The sequence below is a fragment of the Halichoerus grypus genome, chromosome X (assembly GCF_964656455.1).
Source record: "Halichoerus grypus chromosome X, mHalGry1.hap1.1, whole genome shotgun sequence".
Taxonomy (NCBI): Eukaryota; Metazoa; Chordata; class Mammalia; order Carnivora; family Phocidae; genus Halichoerus; species Halichoerus grypus.
In genome coordinates, this window is record NC_135727.1 from 24,217,507 (window position 1) to 24,224,065 (window position 6,559).

At 38.1% G+C, this 6,559-nt stretch overlaps 1 pseudogene; it reads left to right on the forward strand.

The window, feature by feature from the left end:
• Window positions 1–2,076: 2,076 nt before the first annotated feature.
• LOC118522189 (renin receptor pseudogene) lies at window positions 2,077–3,153 on the forward strand (annotated as a pseudogene).
• Window positions 3,154–6,559: the final 3,406 nt, after the last annotated feature.

Genomic DNA, 6,559 nt, shown 5'->3' on the forward strand with positions numbered 1-6,559 from the left:
GAATTCAGTAATGTGGCAGGATACAAAATCAACGTGCAGAAATCAGTTGCTTTCTTATACACTAACAACGCAACTGTAGAAAGAGAAATTAGAGAAACGATTCCATTTACAATGGCACCAAAAACCATAAGACACTTCAGAATAAACCTAACCACAGAGGTAAAGGATCTATACTCTAGGAACTACAGAACACTCATGAAAGAAATTGAAGAAGACACAAAAAAATGGAAAAATATCCATGCTCATGGATCGGAAGAATAAACATTGTTAAAATGTCTATGCTACCCAGAGCAATCTATACCTTTAATGCCATCCCAATCAAAATTCCAATGACATTTTTCCAAGTGCTGGAACAAACAATCCCAAAATTTGTATGGAATCAGAAAAGACCCCGAATCGCCAAGGAAATGTTGAAAAAGAATAACAAAGCTGGGGACATCACGTTGCCTGATTTCAAGCTATATTACAAAGCTGTGATCACCAAGACAGCATGGTACTGGCACAAAAGCAGACATATAGACCAATGGAACAGAATAGAGAACCCAGATATGGACCCTCAACTCTATGGTCAAATAATCGTTGACAACGCAGGGAAAAACATGCAATGGAAAAAGACAGTCTCTTCAATAAATGGTGCTGGGAAAATTGGACAGCCACATGCAGAAGAATGAAACTCAACCATTCTCTAACAGCATACACAAAGATAAACTCAAAATGGATGAAAGACCTCAATGTGAGATAGAAATCCATCAAAATCCTAGAGGAGAACATAGGCAGTAACTTCTTTGACATCGCCCACAGCAACTTCTTTCAAGATACATCTCCAAAAGCTAGTGAAACAAAAGCAAAAATGAACTTTTGGGACTTCATCAAGATAAAAAGCTTCTGCACAGCAAAGGAAACAGTCAACAAAACAAAGAGGCAACCCACAAAGTGGGAGAAGATATTTGCAAATGACACTAGAGATAAAGGGTTGGGATCCAAGATCTATAAAGAACTTCTCAAACTCAACACCCAAAAAACAAATAATCAAGTCAAAAAGTGGACAAAAGATATGAAAAGACACTTCTCCGAAGAAGACATACAAATGGCTAACAGACACATGAAAAATATTCATCATCATTAGCCATCAGGGAAATTCAAATCAAAACCACATTGAGATACCACCTTCCACCAGTTAGAATGGCAAAAATGGACAGGAAGAGAAACAACAAATGTTGAAGAGGTTGTGGAGAAAGGCGAACCCTCTTACAGTGTTGGGCTGAATGTATGTTGGTACAGGCAATTTGCAAAACAGTGTGGAGGTGCCTCAAAAGTTTAAAAATAGAGCTACCCTATGACCCAGCAATTGCACTACTGGGTATTTACCCCAAAGACACAGATGTAGTGAAAAGAAGGGCCATATGCACCCCAATGTTCATAGCAGCATTGTCCGCAATAGCCAAACTGTGGAAAGAGCCGAGATGCCCTTCAACAGGTGAACGGATAAAGAAGATGTGGTCCATACAGACAATGGAATATTACTCAGCCATCAGAAAGGATGAATACCCACCTTTTTCATCAACATGGGTGAGACTGGAGGAGATTATGCTCAGTGAAATAAGTCAAGCAGAGAAAGTCAATTATCATATGGTTTCACTTATTTGTGGAACATAAGGAATAGCATGGAGGACATTAGGAGAAGGAAGGGAAAAATGAGGGTGGGGGATTTGGAGGGAGAGATGAACCATGAGAGACTATGGACTCTGAGAAATAAACAGGGTTTTAGAGGGGTGGGTAGAGTGGGGATTGGTTAGCCCGGTGATGGGTATTAGGGAGGGCACGTACTGCATGGAGCACTGGGTGTTATACGAAAACAATGGATCGTGGATCACCACATCAAAAACCAATGATGTATTGTATGGTGACTAACATAACATAATAAAATTTAAAAGAAACAAAAGCAAAACAAAAAAAAGAAAATCCTAGCTAGGTGGGGAGAAGCCAAAGTGCGACACCCCCTACTGCTGCGGTGGTCGCTCACGTTCAGCCCACCGGGTCCGTGCCGCCCTTTGCTGTTGCGGCTACCGTGGGATCATGGCAGCATTCATGGAGCTCCTGTCCTTGTTGGCGGCGGGTGTTTTGGGGAATGAGTTTAGTATATTAAAATTACTAGGGTCTGTTGTTTTCCGAGATGGAAATTGGCGTATACCTGGAGAGCGAATCCCAGACATGGCTGCATTGTTCATGGGCTTCTCTGTTAAAGAAGACATTTCTTGGCCAGGACTTGCAGTGGGTAACCTGTTCCATCGACCTCGGGCTACCATTTTGGTGATGGAGAAGGGAGTAGACAAACCCGCTCTACCCCCAGGCAGTGTAATTTCGTACCCTTTGCAGAATGCAGTTCCTTTTAGTCTTGACAGCGTTGCAAATTCCATTCACTCCTTATTTTCTGAAGAAACTCCTGTAGTTTTGCAGATGGCTCCCAGTGAGGAGAGAGTGTATATGGTGGGGAAGGCAAACTCGGTTTTTGAAGATCTCTCCGTAACGTTAGGACAGCTCCGCAATCGCCTGTTCCAGGAAAACTCTGCTCTCAATTCACTTCCCCTCAATTCTCTGAGTAGAAACATTGAAGTTGATCTGTTCTTTCTTTCTGAATTGCAAATGCTACATGATATTTCAAGTTTGTTGTCTCGACATAAGCATCTAGCCAAGGATCATTCTCCTGATTTATATTCACTGGAGCTGGCAGGTTTGGATGTAATTGGGAAACATTATGGGGAAGATTCTAAACAATTCAGAGATGCTTCCAAGATCCTTGCTGTTGCTCTGCAAAAGTTCACAGATGACATGTCCAATCTTTATGGTGGGAATGCAGTAGTGGAGTTAGTGACCGTCCAATCCTTTGACACATCTCTTGTCAGGAAGACAAGGACTATTCATGAGGCAAAACAAGCAAAGAACCCATCAAGCCCCTATAACCTCGCATATAAATATAACCTTGAGTATCCAGTGGTTTTCAACATGGTACTTTGGATAATGATCACCTTCGCCTTGGCTGTGATTATCACCTCTTACAATATATGGAACATGGATCTTGGATATGACAGCATTATTTATAAGATGACAAACCAGAAGATTTCAATGGATTGAATTCTCCTCATGCCAAACTTAGAAAAGAGGTTTGGAAATTGGCTGTTTTGTTAAATCTTTTAGTGTAGTTTAAAAGTAGATGGTATACTTTAAATTTATAAAAAAGAAAAAAGCAAATTTTGTTCTCCATGTGCCTGTGATGTTCTTTTAGAGTGAATTATAGTATTGATGTGAATTGATTTGTGTGCTATAGATTCCATAATATGCTCAAATATGATATAACCATTTCATATAATTTCATTCCATTTAACACTTGGAAATGTGCAGTGAAATAAATGTAAAACGTTTAGAATAACTTGTGTTATTTATGTTGGGGAAAATGCACTGAATTTATTAGACAAACTTAGGAGTGCTTAACTTCCTCACACAGGACAGGTGAAAATGACATTTGGGCTGTTCTATACCATGAACCATTTGTAAATGTCTTAATTTGATGTAAATATCTCTGAAACAGAAAGTATTTAACTTCAAGTAGCCCTAAATTGTGGGAGTACTTACATAGTGACTGAGATTGAGAACTACATCTGATCGACAGAGGGTGGCTGTTTTTTAACCTCTTCTGAAAGTTTGGTGATCCAAATCATGAGGTGGATATTAAAAATACTACATTGCTAAAAAGAAACTAGCTTTGTGGAGTTATAGATATCTGTAATTATACACCCAAAAAAACAATTTTTGGGGGGACATCTTGGAGCTTGACTATAAAATCTTTATTTTATTAACTTTCCTCCCTGTGTAAGTTACTATTAATGGTTTGTGGTACAACATCATTCTCTAGAATATTAAGTGGAAGTAGATGCTCCCTACTTTTCATGTGGAAGTGGACCAATGTCTATAAAGAGTGACAAATAAAGTTAATAATGATTCAAAAAAAAAAAAGAAAATCCTAGCTAATAGGATCCAACAATACATTAAAAGGATCATCCACCACGACCAAGTGGGATTTATCCCCGGGATGCAAGGGTGGTTCAACATTTGCAAATCAATCAATGTGATAGAACACATTAATAAGAGGAGAGAGAAGAACCATATGGTCCTCTCAATTGATGCAGAAAAAGCATTTGACAAAATACAGCATCCTTTCCTGATTAAAACTCTTCAGAGTATAAGGATAGAGGGAACATTCATCAAGTTCATAAAATCCATCTATGAAAAACCCACAGCGAATATCATCCTCAATGGGGAAAAGCTGAGAGCCTTTCCCTTAAGATCAGGAACACGTCAAGGATGCCCACTCTCACCACTCTTGTTCAACATAGTACTAGAAGTCCTGGCAACAGCAATCAGACAACAAAAAGAAATAAAATTATTCAAATTGGCAAAGAAGAAGTCCAATTCTCTCTCTTTGCAGATGACATGATACTTTATGTGGAAAACCCAAAAGACTCCACCCCCAAATTACTAGAACTCATCCAGCAATTCAGTAATGGGGCAGGATACAAAATCAATGCACAGAAATCAGTTGCTTTCTTATACACTAACAACGCAACTGTAGAGAGAGAAATTAGAGAAACGATTCCATTTACAATAGCACCAAAAACCGTAAGATACCTCAGAATAAACCTAACCAAAGAGGTGAAGGTCTATCCTCTAGGAACTACAGAACTCTCATGAAAGAAATTGAAGAAGACACAAAAAGATGGAAAAACATTCTATGCTCATGGATAGGAAGAATAAACATTGTTACAATGTCTATGTTAAATCAAAAACTAATGATGTACTGTCTGGTGACTAACATAACATAATAAAATTTAAAAAACAACAGAAAATATCCCAAAACTAAGCATATACTGTATGGTGACTAACGTAACAATAAAAAAAATAAAGTAAAATAAATAAAACAGCAATCAGCAGAATGGGTGAAAAAGCAGGATCTAAATACATGCTGTCTACCAGAGACACACTCTAGACCCAAAGCCACAAATAGGATGAAAGTACAAAGATGGAAAAATAATATACCATATGGACAATTTCCTCTAGTGGTAGAAGTCAGAGAAATTGGAAGTGTGGATAGGATATAATGCACCATTGCTTGCTTGAGATGGAAGGATCCATATACCAAGGAATACAGCTCATCTCTAGAAGCTGAAAGTGGGCCCCCACTGACAACCAGCAAAGAAACTGAGAACTCAGTGTTAAAACTGCAAAGAAATGAAATTTTTAACAACTTGAATGAGTTTTGACATAGATTCTCCATAAAACCTCCATATAAGAACCCAGTGTGGCCAGTACCTTGATTCTGACACTGTGAGCAGAGAATCCAGTTGAGCCTGCCTGAACTTCTAACCTATAGAACTATGAACTAATAAATTGGTGTTGTTTTAAGCCACTAAGTCTGTGATAATTTGTCAAGCAACAATAGAAAACTAATAAAATCTCTTGTTTTCTAATTGTTTCATGTGCCTTATCTCCCTTAGGAGATTTCAAGCAAATTTAAGGATAGAACCAAGTCTTATAAGTATAGCACAGAATGCATATAACATGATACATTAAAGATCAGGATCAGTTAATTGAATAAAATACCAAGATTCACTTATATTTTCTGCTTACCCCACCTGAATATCCCTGACTTCCCAGTCATCCCCAATAATGTGCAAGATTCTTTTAGGGTAATATAATGGACTTAGAATAATATAGCTGGGGTAAAACAACAACAACAAGAACAACAACAACCACAGAAACTCTACATTTTAGGGAGTTTCCAACCATTTCAAGATTGTATTTAGAACACAAAATACATTTTATCTCTTTTTCTGATTAATTAATATGCTTACACCCTATTAGGGAAGACAAGCATTGTGTATCCATTGTTACTGTTTCATAACTTACTTTCTTTAGCTTCCAATAATAAATAATATTTTTTTCTTTTCTTTTCTTTTTTTAGATTTTATTATGTTATGTTAGTCACCATAAAATACATCATTAGTTTTTGATGTAGTGTTCCATGATTCATTGTTTTTGTATAACACCCAGTGCTCCATGCAATACATGCCCTCCTTAATACCCATCACCCGGTTAACCCATCCCCCGACCCCCCTCCCCTCTAAAACCCTGTTTGTTTCTGAGTCCATAGTCTCTCATGGTTCATCTTGCCCTCTGATTTCTCTCCCTTCATTTTTCCCTTCCTTCTCCTAATGTCCTCCATGCTATTCCTTATGTTCCACAAATAAGTAAAACCATATGATAATTGACTTTCTCTGCTTGACTTATTTCGCTTAGCATAATCTCCTCCAGTCCCATCCATGTTGATGTAAATGTTGAGGATTCATCCTTTCTGATGGCTGAGTAATATTCCATTGTGTATATGGACCACATCTTCTTTATCCATTCACCTGTTGAAGGGCATCTCGGCTCTTTCCACAGTTTGGCTATTGCAGACATTGCTGCTATGAACGTTGGGGTGCATATGGCCCTTCTTTTCACTACA